Below are 19,606 nucleotides of genomic sequence, written 5' to 3'. Positions count from 1 at the left end.
TCTGAAGAGCAAATGGAATTTAATTATTTTGACAAACCACTGTGGGTTTCGGGATTCGTTGCTCATGAAGAAAAATTAATATGCTTAATAAATGATTGTTTTTGTTGCAGCATAGTAGTTCCAAACTTCTAAGTGCTCTTTTCTTAATTCTAGTTAGCATATTAAGCATAGAATTATATAATTTTCAATATATAATTTGAGCTATAGTCACTTACTTGTGAAATGTGTTGCAGTCCTAGTCTGCGCAAAAACTGCTTCATCTTTTCTGCTATCAAATATTAGTCTTCTTTTAGCTTCAGCTGTGTTTTCAAGGAATATCATTCCCTTCATATTTCGCATATATTTCACCTTAGTTCCTATCACAGTGATCTGAGCGTTCCTTTGTGGAGCAGCCTACTCCCCTTGAGTGTTCTTATCAGAAAGCTGGAGTATTTTATAAGTAAGCTGGAGCACCTGAACAACTGCCAAAGGCCCATATTGGCATTTACTGTGCTCTGCTAGATCTATCCCAATGACTATCCTAGCAAGAGTATTTCTGCGGACTCACAACTTCGTTCACATCCATACTTCAAACTTGTGGGTCATGTCCAAATACTATATCTGATGTGACTTCACAGTCCTGGTTGAGAGGAACTCTAAGAGTGATGTTTTCTATGGGACCGTTTCTTCTTCCAAAATTCTGCGACAATCAACGGTGGGCTACTAATTTCAATATATTGAAGTCTATCTTCCAGGAGTTAACAGTAGTTCTGAACATTTCTGCTCCCCCAGTTGAAATATAAAACAGCTTTATCATGTTCCAATGGGAAAACATGCCCAGCTGTTCTGGGCTTTAGGCAGATACACATTCCTTCCAACATCCGTGGGAAAGAATCCATGACTAGGACAAGTGACTGAAAGAAGAGACGGCACTTCACTATGCTTTAGGATCTCACACCAGGTTTAGACGCATCAGCTGTGTTTATGATGCCCAGGTTTTTCGGAATGCCAAACAGGCACACATTGCTCACCCTACTGCACTGGTATTCACAGCACGGCAGTTCTTACTTTCATTGTCAGCGCTGGTACTTATTTGCTGTTGCTGAATGTTTAAAGTGTTTAAGGTCCTCTGAGGCTGCATGTGATATTGACTTGATGACACATGAACTTTACCACCTGTGGAAGGAAAATGAGTAATCTTTCTCACTCACATAATTCTAGTAAGAATGAGCACTCAGGAGGCCTTCACTCACCTGATGCTGCGTTAATGGTAGATCTGGCTCCATGAGGAAAATGTCATCCACAACATCACTTGCACTTACACTGATTCCACTTGCCCTAATTGAGTCTAGACTCCTCTCTCTTTCCATCTTTTCCATATCTCTCCTCCTATCCTTTAATCCCTCTGTATTCCTGAAGATAGCAGATTCCTTTCTCTCTTCTTCTTATAACAGGCAGTAAATTGACTGTACTGGCTAGAGTGCCTTACCACTTCTCACCAAAACCTACTTGTATGGAAGTAGGTATTATTTGTTTATTAACATTCTGGTGTAATAGGAAGATGGTAAGGAAAGGAAGCTTCTTGCACCGTAGGTGGTAACTTTCTGCTTTACCTTCACTTGTAGTGTCATTTGCACAGCACAATATCCAGTGGAACATACACATCACTTAACTGTACTCTGGTTGGATTTCCTGCACTTGAGGATGATTTTGGGCAGAACATGACCTCTTCCATGTCCCCATCACATCCATATGTGGCATCCTACAGTTGTGCATGCCCTGCCTTTTTACAGAAGCCCAGCTCCTGTTAGAGTTGAGGGGAAAATGTCATTCTACTTAGTGCCTAACATAAGGCAGAGTGGGTGGCTGCCCACACATGCAGTAAGTCCAAAAATCTGTCTTCTGGATGTTTCCCACACATTTCCCAATCTTCCCTCTATCCCCAGCTAGTATCCTAAGCCTAGGGCCTAGAGTTAGGACATGTTACCCTATCTTTTATCATCTTCTCTGACATTTCAACTGCCAGAGTAACAAGGTGCTAGAATGTGCAGAGGTTTCCATCACTCAGCAGAAAGCCATAGTAGACTGATACTTGCCTCCTGTTGCAGGGATTACAAGAAGGCACTGACAGAGAGATGCGAATCGAGGCATCTTTGCCCAAAAACAGGGTTATATCCCCTTTCTTTCTCCAAGTAATCTGTTTCATGTTATAACACCTCTCTACATAAGTACAGACCAATTGCTAGTATTAGAAGCCCTTCTTACACTGGACTCGCCTCCTGAGAGGGCCAAGTTCTTTTCCACATCAGTTGAGTGATATACTTTGGAAGAAGAAACAGCTGCCCACAATACAGCAGCAGTGTCTCACTGTTCCTTGCGGGACCACTGATGCAATGAGAACATTTGCCAGCTTGAAAGCCAAGTTTCAGGCCAATGGCACATGTCCTTAATGCACATTGGCAGAGCAACAGTTCTGGAAAGAATATTCCTGGCTGTCAAATGACTCAACCTGGCATTGGTAGTGAATTACTTCTGATAACTGAAGGCACAGAATAACCTGAGGGACTCAGTTCCTTGCTCATCTGCATTTTCTTTCGAATGCTTTCTGAGACGGCCTGAAAGCCTCTTACCCAGTGTCCCAAGAGATGCGCACACTTGATAAAATATGCCTGGAAGCATCTGCATCTGAGGCATCCCAGCTACCCGACAAATCTTGCCTACCTGCCTGCATATCATGAGATTTTCTTCATACCATGTCTCCGTGCCTCCCCTATGTTGTCATCCTTGAACCCTCACCATCCAGGAACTAGTAATTCATTGTGGCCTGCACCTTCTTTTCTATATGAGGCTTGCTACTTAATTTTTTTGAAGATGTAATTCTGGAGGGATCATAGCTTGTTTGGTGACCAATGGCCTATTAAAAAAAAGGAGTGAGATCTCTGATGTAGTGATAGCGACTCCTAAAATAGAGAAGTATTACATATAGGGTACTGAATGACATCCTCAGCAGGTAGGCAATGTTGATTTCTCAGAGTATGGGAGGCAATGGAGGGAGGGGGAAGAATGATCTCATCATCTACGTGCCAGAGAAAGGGGTGAGCGAAAGAAACATAGTTCTCCAATCCAGAAGACAGGTCTATTGAGGACTGTAAGGAAACATCAGAAGCATCCCCTGTGTCTGAACAGGGGTTTCATCTTTCTCTGTAGGGGAACTAGAGATGTCTACTAGCCCACACCCAGCTTCGAGCCTGGGAAGCTTAGCAAGAACCAGCAGTGAGATGTTTCTCCTCTAGGAGTAGACAACTAGCACTACATTAGCTTGTGTAGATGCAGGTCACACACATGCTTCTTCAGGGGAAAAAATCCGTTATGTTGTGAAGTAAGAAGATCTCAGTGGGACAAGAACAAACAATTGCAAACTAGTTACATTTAAAAATATTAATTTGGCAATAAGATTCGTATTGCTTCCGTATTCCCATGATCCAGCACTCTAGCTTTAGAAGAAGCAGTACAGAAAAGGGAGCATTCAGTCTTCCTTTAAAATAAAGGTTTTCAGCCCTTTTGCTTGCAACAATAGACCTTAAAGTATATTTAAGTATTACTGTTGAACCATTGGGTTTAAGGGAAGAAATAGCTGAGTTTTACCTCTGTACCAAGACGCCTTGAACCTCAGGATCACTTTTTTTGTGTGAAGGAAAGTTGACCAAGTGGGAATATCTCTGGAGACATCTCATTTGTCACCTCTAACCCTCTTCAGAAAAAGGCCTTTAGCCAGGTCTTCATAACGAGCATTATAGGCGAATAAGACTTGTTTAGAGGTAAATAGAGGTGAATAGCGAGAGCAGAATACACAGGAACTGTCAGAGAGCGGAAAAATATTTGCTTTACAAATCCACCTCAGAAGGTCAGGGGTTGACTCTGGAGCAAACAGACATTGTATGGCCTGTACTAGCAAAATTGCTTTTAGTAAAAGTATACATTTTCCTGGCCTCTAGAAGAAAAAGAGAGCTGAGTTGGTCACATTATATTTTCAGCGTTCATGACTCACTCATTTCAATAGCTTATTGTGAAAGTCCATGACACCAATAATAAAGACAGTTACATTTCGCTATGGCTACATTACCTTTAATCAACAGCAATTTACTTTAACAACATTTCATTAAATATTTTCTGCATATGCCAAGCAAACCTTCTTTCTTACAAGTTATTAATGAGAACTCTCTTTATAATAGAAATCTGAGAAGCTGAGAATGTCTGTCAAACAAAAGAAACATATGTCCTTACCATATTAGCAGGTCAGTTTTCCATTCCTCTTGTTTACATGGAACAGTGTAACACCATCACTTTTGAATGCTTATTCCTCTTGGCTACAGCTAACAATCTTCAGTTGACAAGAGCAGTGATGGTAACAGTTAAGAGTTTCCTAGAGCAACAACAGTTGCTTATCAGCCCTTAATTTCTCTTCTTTTCAGGACTGATCTGAGTATTTCTGCAGTACTTCGTGTTCAACTTTGCCTGTCTCTATCAGTAAACATTTTGTTGATAGGAGACATACAACCTATGCACAAATCAAATCCCACTATGACTGTGATAATCCCAGCTGGAGTTCTTACTAGAACATACATTTGAACCCTCCATTTTTTTATTTCCACACAAGGAAAAAGCTGAAAGGTTCTAGCTGTGATTTTCCACAAAGCCAGCAGTTCCCTGCTATAGAGCAAGTGCAATTGTAGACCTCTACAGCCTCTTTAAAAACAGAAAAAGGTCTGTAGTGCTTGTTGAAATACTCACTTTTAGAATATATAGACATGTATAAGCATATAACATTAAATAGCTTTAATCTGGATAAAATAAATTAAGTAAATCTATTGTTGCGCTTATATCATCCGTATGCCTATCTAAAGGATTTTGATCTGTAAGCCAGGACCACAAAGAAAAAGTGAAATTTAGAAACAATCAAGGTAGCAGAAATATATTAAGGTAGATTTTGGATATCATACAGCAAAAACTGAAGATGGGGGCAACACAAGTGGGGTGGAACGTGAGGAGTCTGAAGTGCAGCATCATGCGTATAGGACTAACCGAATGACTGCAGTAAAAGAAGGATCAGTTGCAGGAGACAAATACAAAGGTGAGAGACCTGTACATGTTAGTCAACTGCAAGACGTCTATTACTCGCAAAGGTGATGCTGCCATGAAAAAGACGAATGAACTCTTCCACATGTCTCAAATGTTTCCCACAAAAGAAGGGTAGATTAACACTATTGTTCAGGCCTTGAGAGATCTCGTGCCAGAGACTGTGTACGGTTCTGATTATTCATATTCAAGAAAAATTAATTCAAATTGAGACTAGACAAAAGATTATTAGATGAATCTGTGGGAAGAAACTAAGAGACATTGGGTTCTTTCAGCGAAATAAGTGAAAATTGAAAAGCTATATGACTGATGTCTAAGAGAATATTTGTGTTAGGGAAGCACATATCTAATTGTTTTTATTAAAAATTGACATGAGTTAACTAAGAATAAATGTAAGCTGGAAATAACAATGCAATTTCTTTACATAGGAATAGCGTAGGCAAGAAACCTGAGAAATTTAAAATCAAATTTGATAAGTTTAGGAAATAGAGTACATGAAACATTTGTCTATAATAAGAGAAGGCTAGATATGATGACAGTGGAAGTCCCTTTCAGTCATACATGTCCAATTTTGAGGTCAACCTAAGAAAATTCAGTAACACCTGTCATTGCAAATACTTACTGATAGTGGTAGAAATGAGATATGTCAAATATTAAGAAATTATTTATATTGTTTAATCATGCAGTAATGTGTGCGCTATGCATAATTTAAGATGCTTTTTTACCCTGACAAATAATGAGCTAGATATTTTGCACATAAAGCCACAAGAAACCTTCCCTGTAATCAAACCATTATCTCAACTCTCTTTGCATTTAATGAGCTGGTTCATTTCGAATATACAGCAAGATCCTTTTTAATGGGAAGAAGTGTAACACAAAGGAGCTTGATAACAAAGAAAGAGATGCAGGAGTTGGCCAAATGTGAGTTTCAGCATAGGGACTATTGTGTATACACTGTTATTTACTTTCTCATTCCTAACTTATACTGATATCCCCCTTATTCCCCTTAGATCCAGGATTTATTCAGTTTCCTCCTCCTAGAAATCTGGAATCAGCAGCTGGATATTGTCCATACCCAACCCCTTCATGAATCTTAACTATTTTATCATCTTATGGACTGACCCTAAGAAGAGAAAAGTCATGAGCTTGTGACTCAAAGGGAGTTGTTCACCAGGGTCTGCAGTTTGGCAAGAAGTCCTCAGCAATTCTGTGCTTAAAGTCTGAATAACTTCTTTATGCACAATCTTACAACTAACAGTAAGTTTATTGTATTGTCATTAGAATATGTTGTAACACAGCCTGCGCACCAGCTGTTCTTGTTGTTTACCACATGAGAAAACCTTTCATTATAAAGGCTTATGCTTAAAAAGAAAGCATGGCATATATTCTGCCCATGCTATGAGCATGTAATTCCTATGAGCTATTGTATGAGCCACATTTACTATTTGATGTTCACTCAGACCTGATCAAGTCGTGGCTGACTGAACCTTTCATCTTATACTTGCCATACATATCTAGGCATGGATGTATGCATATGTGCACATTTAACTTAGAAAGAATATGTTTATTATTATACTTGTTTTACTAAACAGGTAACAAGGTGATGTATTATCGCTATGTGGAATTAATTACTTTGGCTTAATTAACCAAGTTAATTGGTATCTTCTTCTGTCTTCTCAAAATCAGCCTTTTTTTTTAAGACTGTGTCAACATATGCAACATGTAGAGTGCCCTTCTCTTTATGTAATGCTGATAATAAGCTGCCACACAATACCTCTTAAATTCTCAGTAATGAAGCACTGGCATGTGTCTGATTTTTCTCCACATGGTTTTAACGAAGAGCTTTTCAGTTTTACTAGTACATAATTAGAATATATGCATAAATCCCACTCTATTGCTCCAATGTAATTAAAGATCTTTCTTCAAGAGGAAAATTATAAAGCTTTTTTAAGGAGAGCTGCTGAAACTAGAAATCCTTGACTAAATGCATTTTTATGCATGAATCAATTTTCTGAAATATTTCTGAAAACAATTAATAACGGTCTGTTTAAGAGAAAGCATCTTATTTGTTTAATGTGGGAGAAGAGGTTCTCAACATTGTCTACCAGACAATTTTTGTTACAGTGTCAAGAACTGCAAAATGCTCAGGCATTCTGCTCATGTAGAAGAAGCAGAACCGTTTTCATGATAATTAGCTTTAATAAATTTCTTGGCAGTTAAAGTTATTTGTTTTTCTGGATGCCTTATATTATACACTCTATTAAAGCATAATGCAAAAGACACCCTCTCCTACTCATAAACATTATAGGCCCATACAAATAATATTAAACTTAGCCTCCTCTTTTAAAACATTCTCAGAGTGCTGCAAACAGAGGCAGCTAACAGACACAATGCTTTGCCTATGAATTCCTGAGCTCTGCTTCTTTATCTTCTGGGATCTTTGGAGGACTTCTGAGAACTCTTCTAGGAATTTTAGGGTGCCTGCTTCTGCTGGGAAAGTGTGGCTAGTGTGGAGTTTTGCTTCTAGCAAACTCAAGCACTTTGTAAAAACATCTTCCAGTCTTTCCTGATCAGAAGGTGCTTAGACCTTTTGTCTGCAGATGACTCCCGATTAGGGAGTGCCAAGCACTCACACAGATAGTGCTACTGAGAGGTCTATACAGCTGTGGGAGCCTAGACTGCAGCAAGCAGAAGTAGCTAATAGGTGCAGCAATTTGCACAAAAGGTACGTGGAAGGGGCTGAAAAGCCCTGCTTAGAACAGCATGAGTCTGGTGAACAAACTTGGAGATGTGGCACATGGCACAGTCCCCAGCACTAGCTGAAACAACTTTCCCAGTATAGCAGAGGCCTTGACTCAGAGCTCTGGAGGGCAGATGTGGCTGTCCAGGTGCAGGAGGCTGCAGTGAGTGCCTCGTGTCTCTCTCTGGGGCTGGAGCAGAGGGAGATGGAGTCTTTGTCTGCAGGATGTGTAAAATAGGTCAGTGCCCTTGCAGCAGATGAAGGGGCTGGAAGCTCTTTGTGGCAATGCTGAGCCTGAATTATGCAGCAGCACCAAAAGGAAGTGGTGAACGATCATGGTGGGAGTGTATTACAGATCACCTGAGCAGAGTGAGAAAGTGGACAATCTTCTTGAAACTACTTGAGAAAGCTTCTGTTCTTATGAGGACCTGTAACCTTCCTGACATCTGCTGGAAAGGAAATATGGCAGGATGCAAGCAGCCAAGGAGATTTCTGGAGGGTTGCATGGATAACTTCTTGGTACAGGTAAAGGCTGGGCCAACCAGAGGTGAGGCACAGCTGGATCTGTTGTTCAGAAACAAGAAAGAACTGGCCAGCTGTGTGATAATTAATGGCAGTTTTGGCTGTAGTGACCGTTAAGTAGTAGCACTAAAGAGCCTTAGAGGTGGGAGAAAGGCAGATAACAGACCCTGTACTTCAGACAAACAGATTTCAGTTTATCCAGGAAACTGGTAGGTGGAACCACATGGGAGACAGCTCTGAAGGGCAAAGGACCTCAGGAAGACTGGCAGGTCTTTACGGACAGCATCCTCCAAACACAAGAATTTGCAAGGAAAAGCAAGGGCAAGGCTGTTCCACAAGGCAGAATGAGCTGGGAGCTGAAGGGGAGTGCGGCACAGGCAGGGACAGAGTCCTCACAGTACTTGAGCAGAGTGAGTGGAGCAGAGTGGCAACAACTATCAATAGTCCCAGACAAGACAAGAAAATGGTCCAAGGCCCATCCAGGGAGTCCAGTCATGAACAGCAGGAGGTGAAATTAGAGATAAGACTTCCCATACCAGAGGTCCAAGATCCATTCAGGAGGCAGGGTGGAGACAGGACAAGAGATAAACCTACATACACCGTGTGTTTCCTGGATAGGCTCTGGAACTCAGTCAGTAAAGTATAATAGCAGGAGGCAAAACTGGAGGTGGATATACCTACCACATCTCTCTGGCAAGGACTGAGAGCCAAGGCTTCAGCTTAACTTGAGCTCCTGGACCAATAAGCACAGGATATGGATGAGGGTCCCGGGTGAGGCTGGTCAGTGCAGTTCAGGCCTATTCGTGCACTGGAACCCTGGCAGAACCATTTATCCTGGTATTGAGGAAAACAGCCAGACATGTTAGAAGACCAACTTGAATAAGCAGACAAGTCATGACTCTGCTCCAATGCAAAAAGGTGGTATACAGGAGGTGGAAGCAGGGAGAGGCTATGAAAGAGGAGTTTAGAAACATTGCCGATGCACACAGGCATAGCATTAGGAAAGCCCAACCTCAACTGGAGTTGAGACTTGCAAGACATATCAAAGCCAATGAGAAGATTTTCTACTGCTGTATTTGTAGTAAAAGGCTGAACATGCGAAAATGTGGGCGTGTTATTGGTTAGGGCCAATGATTTAATGACAGCAGACACCAACAAAGTTGAAATACTCAATGCCTTCTTGCCTTGCATTTCACCAAAAAGGTCTTTTAGGCTTCTGGGCTAAAAAAAGGGTTTGAGCAGAACTAACAGCAATGGATGGGCGTTGAGTTACGGATTACTTAAGAGAACTTGTGCCATACAAATTCATGGGACCAGACAGGCTGTATCCTAGAGAACTTGATGATATTCTCCTAAAGGGTCAGCTCTTTGCTGATTGTTCAAGCACAGAGGCTTGAATAGCCTCCTGTTTGGTATTTACAATTAATCACAAGAAATGCTACTTGGCATTGTCAAGCCAAGAGTCAAACATTGTCACCTCCCACTTACCAAAGGAGCAGTGATAAAAATAAATCATCAAGAGATTAAGAGATGAGATAAAAAGAAAAGAAATAAAATATATCGGTTTTTAGTGGAACTCTTGAGAAAAAGTATCATTACTCAAAAGAAAAAAACGAGAGAAGCCTGCCATGAGGCTTGATGCATTTCTAATCTAGAGAGCAGAACAAGGCAGGTTTAGAGTAAGGACCAGAGGAAACTCCTTTGGTTTTTCTGTTCAGCAGTTTTCTACACCTTTTGTTTCCTCTCCTTATTCTAATTTAACCTCCTGTATAATTTTCTATGATATTGATTTAATTACTCCATACTGTTTATTCTAATCTTGACAAGTGTTGATATTTAATCTCTATTGGAAAATGCATCCAAGTTTAGCACCTCAGAGAATCTGTTTACCTATGAAAGCAAAGGACAACGATATGTTATGTAGGTCTTTCTTTTTTTATACATTCCTGCAATGATGCATGTCTATGTTGTGAGGCTATGTGATTCTACTATTTATCTACAAATTTGAGCATGATATCAAAATTCGAATGTAAGAGATCATGCAGAAAGTCATGTGGCTGATGTCTTACTGATTTATCATCCAGATTCTGAAAAGTATCTGATCAAGGATTAAACAGAGTCAAATGCTTACTTGTATAATGACTGTAAGCATCACAGCGCTAAGTCATGTTCTGTGTTAACCTGAACTTACGCCTGAAGGTCATAGTTTCCACTGATAAGCAATACGAAGTAGAATGCATAGACAGATGACAGTAATGCCATGGATATAAATTGCCGTTATATCTTTCTGCAGAGGATTTCTTGAAGACATTGCATATAGTAGAGACGTATAATAACTGAAGAAACTCATTCTCTGAAGAATGACTTCTTGAATAGAGAGGGTATGGATGAGAACCGAGGGAGCAGAACTTGCTGAGGGAGCAACACAGTTGGGCCTGCGGCACTACAGATGGACACAGAAAGATGTAGCTCTGATGGAGATTCATTCTCTTTCCTGAAGGCAAAGCGAAAAACTTATTTTCCTGTGGGTACTGTGGAACATATGTACAAAAGTATCTAGCATGCATTTCATGTTGTAAATCTTACTATTTCTAAAGAACAGGAAAGAATACTTTATGTGCTAAAGAAGAAATTGCTCCTATCTGCTGGCCTTTATTACCATAATAATATTTTCCTCAGCAGCTGGCTCAATACTTGAATTATAGCCATCAGCTTCATCCATTACCTGTTGATATGCTTCATTGTCTTCTCATCCCCTGCCCTTAGTGGCAGATTACTGGAATTTTACACTTCTAATGAGCAAACTCTTTATCCTGTTCTTTTCTGAGTCATTTCATGAGGGAGGAGGATGCAGGTGAATGGACAATGGATATTAGATATTATTAACATCACCATGTCTCTCAGACATGTAACATAGTGTTTTAGTCTCTCTGCGTGCTGCTAATATATGGGTTGTTGGACTAAAGGGATCCTACTGCCTAAAATTAGAACACAAATGCATACTTATATTCATTCTTGCAGCCTAAGAGTAAAACTGAGATGCATGTCCTCTGCTGTTGTGACTAAAGTTAATGATGAAATTCATGTTATTTTATACATCCATTAAAAGAATTGTGCTATTGAATCATTGTACAGGTGCAGCTTTTGCACAAGCTATATGACAGACATTTGCTATATTTCACATAACCTAGGACCTTTTTCTTGTTCTGTCAAATAAGTGTGCACCTCTACAGAGCTATATATCCCAAAAATTATTTTAAAAGGATAAGTCTGAAAAAGCAATGCTGAAGAGCTGTAAATGCGCTATTTATGATGTGCTATTGTAATCTTTATTCAGCTTCTTTATGCATATTCATTACAATAATCTTTAACTACATAATCACCTATTAACGTTTCACCCCCACTCTATTCAGTGCTCACGGAACAGTCTTCACTTAAAGAGCACCTATTCATAATCTCTTCAGTCCTTGATCTCACTGTGGAACCTCATGCACAGCATACTGCACAGCATGCAAACCATACCTTGAATACAGAACCATCAAATTCTTGCTATCCATAGGCTACAATTTAAGACATTTAAAAATCTACCTTTCTAAATCAATGGGACCAAAGTGCTCCCAGGTAAAATTAAGTTTAAAATCTTGCCTTTCTTTCTTTAAAAAAGGAATGAATCTAGCTCTACTATAATCTTTGGAGATAGGGTGAACTATTACCATTTACTTATATTAAATGTCTAAACTGAAGCACAAGGGTTATTCGCAAAATTACCAAAAATATTGATGGATTTCAATGAGAAATTTCATCAGTATTTGGTGCACTAGGATGGACTCCATCGCAACAGCAGCACTCACTGAGATATTGAAGGAAATGAAACCTGCATAGGTGTGGTATTCTACTGACTATGCAAAAGGGCCCTAACCAGGTCACTGAGATCATTTCTCAATTGCTCAGAGGAATCTCATCCATATTAACAGGAGTGCAAACCACAGTGTGCCTCACCAAGCAGGAACTTGGTGCTGCAGTCAAACAGAGAATATATTCCCCATTAGCTACCCAGCTACCTCGTCTCTTCCTGAAATCCTCCTTCAGAGTCCTTTAGCATCATAACAATGATACATTCCTAGCTAATGGTGATTTCTCTTTAGTGAACTAGCCAATGGGAAGCAATAAACAGCTACATAATTTGTAGAATAAGACCGTACATAGCACATGTACGAAATGTCTGAGTTAAGGTCAAGCAAAAAGTCTAGCTTTGGCATTTGCATCTTTTGTAAACTTGATTTGGAGACAATGCATTTCCTTGATGGTCATCTCTGGGATGCTTTCTAGTAGCCATTCTTGATGAAGCATCTTTATTTCTTTTTCTTCTGCATTCGTTCTGATCCTCACAAATTTCTTTCCCTTCTCCTCCAAAGCCATCCTGAACCATGCAAATTTCTAAAATTGATTCTCCTTCCCTCTATTGCAAAAAATAGAAGTGATCTTAGCATACAGCAACTTTGAGAAACTCAGAAAAGGATTCAACATTCCTGTTTCACACAGATATTTTTGCAAAATAATATGTAAATAAGTAACAAAGTTTTTCATATTTTGACGTCCTGCCCTTGACTGCTTGATCTGTCCAGTTTCCCTTCTGTCTCTATACCTGCTGTTATTTCTTCTTATTTACACCATCCAAGTGTATGCTTCATACTCTTTCTATGTATGCTTCTTACTCTTTCTTACAGTTTTCTTTCTCTTTCTTTCACTGTTGGTTTAATTCCTTTCACATATCTTAGTCTTTGAACAACTTCCTACTCCTCCTCTGACAAGAACCATCCTCTATATATCCTGGCTAACAGTCAAGTTATTTCATGAAACTTTCCGGTACTAACTGTTCACTGTCAACCACTCCATTCTTTCCTTTTTGTGTTAAATTGTTATCCCATTAATTGTTTTTTATCTGCATTAGATTTTAGCCCCTTGGTGGTTGTGGGGGGGGGGGAACCGTGTCTTTCATGCACTTCTAAAGTGCCATGCAGAGTTATGTATTTATGAATATTACATGTATGAATAACATTTTAAATAACTACTTAAGGATCTGTTACAAAAATATGCATAGAGCAAGAAACAACACAGGAAACATTACAAAAGCACACAAATAAGTGTAAGTGAATGCAGAAGAAACCTTTCCTCAAACATACAATTAGCTACAAATATTATCTTTCATCATGGACTATGCCCTCTCTGTGCTTGCTTTCTACATTTATATAATCAAGTTTCATTGACATAAACACCTGGAGAAAATGAATTTCGATCAGATACCTGAGCAGTCATGAAAAACATCAGTTACATGTGTGAGAAATATTGCAGATGTTTGTATCAGAGAGCCACAATACCAAAACTGAAATCCCTATTTCACTACCAAAAAAAAAAAAGATTACTCATCCTAGTCACAGTTAATCTACAGAAGGCAAGGGGTAGTTTGAGATATTGTTTCTGGATTTGTCTGTCAAACGAAACACTCTGTTTCATTTTATATGTTTTTTTATCTTGCATAGTACCCACTATTTTAGTCTAAAGTCATTCAGGCACTACTGAAAGCTAGACAAATAGCGAAAAAGAGTTTCTTTACCAAAAAGGTCCCTATTAAGCTCATACCGGAGACTGGGATAGCCAGGATGTATCTAAGTTGTGCAACATGGGCAGTCAGCAGTGCATCTGCACTCCTCGTCCCTCCACCGTGCAGGTGGGTGGCTCTGCTGGAATACACTACAGACCTGTCTTTGCAAAATCTCCCAATTTTCGTGCTCCTGAACCCAAGTTTACACATAAGCCTAATGAATTGACAAGGAAAAGATTGGAAAAGTCCTTCGGTAGCAAACAGATTTCATTATGGGAAGTAACAGCAGTGCATGATCTCTATGCAGAAATTTATTCTACATAAAGAATAATATATTTTCTATTTATTTCTGAGGGAAATATATGACTAATATATCTAAAAAGTGCTGTATTTGCCCCAGCTAGCCTCCTGTCTAAGAAGGGTGACGATTATTTAAGATACTTTTTTTGTGAAGAGAAACCTTCTCCTTTTTAAAAGACGATACTAAGCAGCCAAGACGTGCTACTACCCTAACGCCTGAACGAAACCCAAGTTTCGTGGCTAATGTGACGTTATAAGGAAGAGATAGCATTGTTCATTCTATTAAAAGATCTGTAACTGCAGTACTATAGTGTTTGAGATTAAAAAACTGTTTTGTTAACCTGCTTTTCGTTGCTCTTCTGAAACATTGTGCATGAAGGGTAGAACTAGAAGATCCTACAGTCAAGTAGATTCTGAAGCAAACATGTCCAAAGCAGGTGACAGCTTAGAAGGGCTGATCCTCTAGGAAATAAGGAGCTGCACTGTGAGATCCTATTGACCAAGAAAGAGAGATCCTATTGACCAAGAAAGATGTATTTTCGAAGCCTCTCCATCCACTCTTCTTGTTCCTGAGATTCAGCCCTATCACAGCTTACGAATCACAGTGGCAGTCTGCCCCTCTACAAGGAGCAGCTGCAGCAGTCTGGCACCTGCAGTTCAGCTCCATCCATTCACCTGCAAAAAAAGCATCTGCAATCTGCTTGTGTGCAGTACTTCCAAAACCTACTCTGCTTCACTCCCTCGAATAATATCAGCTCCTGAGACACATGGGAAATAGTGGACAGGATGGTAAGCATTCCTGGAGTGGTAGGACTGTTATTGCATGGTTAATCTAAGAATGCCAAGATTAGTATGAAGTGTCTAAGAATGTGAGCAAGTCAGGATTTGTAGGAGAGGTACTGATTTATTTGGAAAAAAAAATGGCAAGTTTCCAAGGACACTATCCATTCACCAGGTCAGCAATGGATGGAACTAGAAATTGTAATGGTATTAATAAAGCAATGTAAATATTTTATTCTAAAAAGGAAGGAAAAAAACCCAAAAAACAGAGTGAACAGTTAGATCAAGTCTATAGTGCTATCACTGTTGTAACCTAAAAGTTAACCTTGTAACTTAAAGTTAACCGTTCAAATGTTCATCTAGCTAAATGTTCATCCAGTACTTTGGTTTTCCAAGCTTAGCTTTACATGCTGACGTCTTTAAATTACTAGTAATCTTTAGCCTAACCCATTCAAAGCTAAGTAAGTCCATCATGTTAACTTTTGCTGTAGTCACAGCAGCGTTAACAGGTAGTATGACAGTATGCTTGGAAACATGCAAGTTAATTGCAGAGAAGATATTTCACTTGCTAAAACTGCAAAACGCAGTTTTCAAAAAAAAGGCTCATAGTATGTGCAGGCATTATTCTATTAATATTAAAACCTCTAGAACTAGATTGAGGAACTTAGCATACGAGTGTAGTTGTGACTGGCTTCTTCAAGGCTTTCTTCTTTAGGAAGAATTTAAAGCACCTCTGAGGATGATTTAGATTATGTGAGATCTGTGGATGATGTTTCTCTGTAGATTTTGGTGTTCACAGGGTACTGCCTTCATCTTCTGCTGAACAGAAATGCACAGAACTGGTTTAAACTTGATTTATACTGTGATTGACCAGATTTTTAACCCAGAACTATCTAGAACAACATAGTTTCAGTCCAGTTCATAGGGAATCAATCCCAAACTGAATTCATTGGCTCTCTGCCCCTTTGCTCTCCCTTTCAGAGACAAAATTTGTGGAGACACAGAGAACTTCATAGGAAGCCTAAGTATTTTTCTTAATGTCCTGGCCTTTTCCTTACCTTTTTTACCTCTTGCAGCAGTGAATTCCACAAACTGAGTGCAATCAGTCTACAGCCTCTTAAGATGGAACTGAGAGAAAGATATCTGTAGACAGACTGTCTAACTGAAGAAAAGCAGGATATGGGGGGAAGGTGCTGTCAGAGGGGTTTCGCTAGCAAGACAGTAAGTGATTCAAAGTAATATGGAAACCAGCTGCAAGTATACCAAACCAAAAATGTCGGATAGGATGGTAGAATTACTGGGGATGCAACAATCAAGACAGAAGCATAATTAAAATTAGGAAGTAAAGGTAAAATATTGTGGACATAGCTTCAGCTATACTTTTGCTTCCACAGTTAACAAACTGACTGGACCTGACTGGATTATTCATTTTAGCTCAGGAGTAACACAGCGCAACAAGAGATAAGAACGGGTCAAGAAGTACTTCAGATTCTCATTTCTGGTGGATATGAGGCTAGGAGGTTCTCCTGGGAGGGGGGGAGGATCAACCAAGAAAAGGCAAAAGAAGCTAAGTAGGGAGAGTAGAAGAGAAGTGATACAGAGAATGGAGGCTGAACATGGCAAAAGAAAGGTGATGGCAGGATAAATGGAAGAGGAAAGAAAGAAAAAAAAATCTAGACAGGATTTAGAGGAGGATATGATATGGCCCAGAAAAGAAGAGGAGGTGAAAAAAAACCATAAACCTGGCAAACCCTGTTAATTAGCCCATGGGTGAAGAGATTAAAAAGGCAAACACAGAAGGTAGTCTGACTAAACAAAGTTTTGATTGTGATATAGGTGCGGAAATAGATATGGATAAAGATGGATTAAATTTTAGCTGAAGAGGATGGTGACAACTGTACTTATTGGCCTCCTTTGGATCAGAAAATTTTTCCCAAGACAAGGGTAACGTTTAATTAAGCTTGTAATATTGGCTTATGTAGTTCCAGATGTTGACAGTCATAAAATCGTCTCATTTTATAGCAGAAGTATTCATTTTAATGTCCTACCTCTCACTTCTGCTTCACTTTTAACATGATCACGTTTGACATGCTGTGTATCCACAGCCTCTTAAGAGGTCTATAGAAAGAAGGAGTAGATGAAGAAGAGTACAGCAGAAGTGAAGATCTGAACTGCCCTTTCATCAATTTTTACTCTCAGTTCCTGTCTTTATAGTTTGCTTCTTCCTGGTGAGGTGGGCATAGCACAATAAATACGAAGTTTGGTGCAATCACGTAGGCAGCACTTTTTAATGCATGGACAAAGCCAGGTTTTATATACATTCCTTTACTCATTATTTATGTCAGTGAAACAGCCAGTGGATAAACACTGATGTAACCAAGAGGATAATTTGTCTTACTGACTGCAAAATCAAAGCTACAAGTAATATATACAATGAAAAATCCATGCCCAGTAGACAAAGAGGGATAGATTCGCAAATTGGAAAGCCTTTGTCTGTCTTCTCTTGTTAAACTGCAAACCTTTCATAAAGAAGCTGTCTTCTACTATTTGATCATAAGGTACCTACTCCAAAGGAATCCTGAGGTCATCTAGAATCTCTAGGTAGTATTGTAAATAAATAATAATAAACCCTGTACAGTGACGATCTGTGTTGTCCTGTGCTATGCTCTATGTCGGAGATTAATAAAGATAGTTTATTAAAACAGTCTACCAAGCCTAGGAGATCTAACATAAATACTTTATTAAAAAATCAGGTATTCCTGGAAACGTGTAACTTACTTGCCTTTCTATTTGGTAGTCAGTAGGCAAACAGTGAATTTAAAGTGACTAAAAGTTATTTATTTAAATGGGGTTGACATTATTTTTGAGGATCTTTCTTGTAACTGTGAAAGAACATTTTAAAACTATTATTTAGTTTTTCTAACTTCCAGATATGATGTAGATGAAGTGTCTGACATAATAAAAGACCTGAAGATGGAATTCTTTCCACTGGTCTCTGTGGACCTTGGCTAAAAATGGACAATGCCTCTCTAACTATGTACAGGCAAATGAAGTAATTCTGCATGTAGAGCTATCTGTCTATTCCTAAACATGCTTGCACTTTTCTTTATTAAGATAGCAGCATGAAACCCTGACTGATGTACACGGAAAAGTAAATAAATTCCTCCCCCCCCAAAAAAAAAGTAAAATGCAAGCAACATCAATTGCTGTCTCAGTAGCTTCTTTTAGAAAGAAAAAAAACTAGAAACATCAGACAAACAATGTAATTTTTCATGTAATTCATCATTTGTAAAGGCAACAACAACAACAACAGTTTTGCATTTGATGTAATTCAGTTCCTCAGTCAGGATGCTAAAATGGTTCTTATTCATATTTTATCTAATAAGAAAAGGCTTTTAAAATGCTAATTATGCATCTCATGAGATTATACCTTTTGCATAAGATAAAGTCAATGACAACAACAAAATGTTTCTGTCCAAAAATGTAAACATCTAAATAATGCTTAAAAACAGATCAAAAATACACATTAATATTTACCACTTCCTATGGTTCCATTTATGTTTCTCAAACCATTCTGTATATGTTAGGAAAATCAACCATGTAATGCTTATGTTATTATTTTCACTTTATAGATGTTGTTACCAGATTTACTTAATGCAAGCAGCGTATAGACCCATCATAGAGCAGTTCTGCCTGAAGCTTTCTGTTGGAATGGTTTTTTAATGAGAAAAGGACATGACTGATATCAAAATTTGCTGTAAAAAACATAATTGTGTTTCAAGCACCTTCCAGGTCACTTCATGAGATGATGACATGTTTGTGAGCTGACTAGTGTTGTTCACTTCAGCCATCCAAACTATGAACAATAGATATTTTGACATGATGAGATCCACCTGTTGGTCGGCTTAATTCAACATTAGCAGATGTCACGCTATATAAAAGAACTATTTTAGTGCACGTAGGGATAAATCCCCAGATATGGCATTTACAGATATCAGTGATGCAACATGAACTAGGTAGATATAGGAACATCATTCTATACTGATGGTATTTCTGAAATATTTTTACACCAGACTGATAAACTGCGGAGAGCTGCAGAATATTGGTTACACAATAAGAAGACGATTTCAGTGTATGACCCTAAAAGATCCAGCAAAGAAGGTTGTCTCTGTGTTTACTTAATCCTGAGAGTTACTAAAGAGTCTGCAGTTCACAGACGTCGGAGAGGTCATCAATCCAAAGTTCTATTGCAATCATATTCATTTCTGAATTTCTTTTGAGACTTTCAAAAAGTTCAGCTAAGAAGAAGTTCATGCTAACGCGAATAAGGATTGTAATTGATCTCATATGGTCAAATTCAGACCTTTTATAAGCAAGTACTCTTTTCAGTGTAATTAGCATTGTGGTACCCTGATGTAGAAATACAGCTTTTGAAATCTAGTGCTCTTACAAAAAACAAAAAAAACAAAGAGGGAAGAGAAATACAGGGGAGACATGAGAAAGAGTCTAAAGAAAAGAGGCATAAATAATCTTAAAAATGTGCAACC

This window comes from Struthio camelus, chromosome 3, assembly GCF_040807025.1.
Source record: "Struthio camelus isolate bStrCam1 chromosome 3, bStrCam1.hap1, whole genome shotgun sequence".
Lineage (NCBI taxonomy): Eukaryota > Metazoa > Chordata > Aves > Struthioniformes > Struthionidae > Struthio > Struthio camelus.
Note: the sequence above shows the minus strand (reverse complement) of the source record.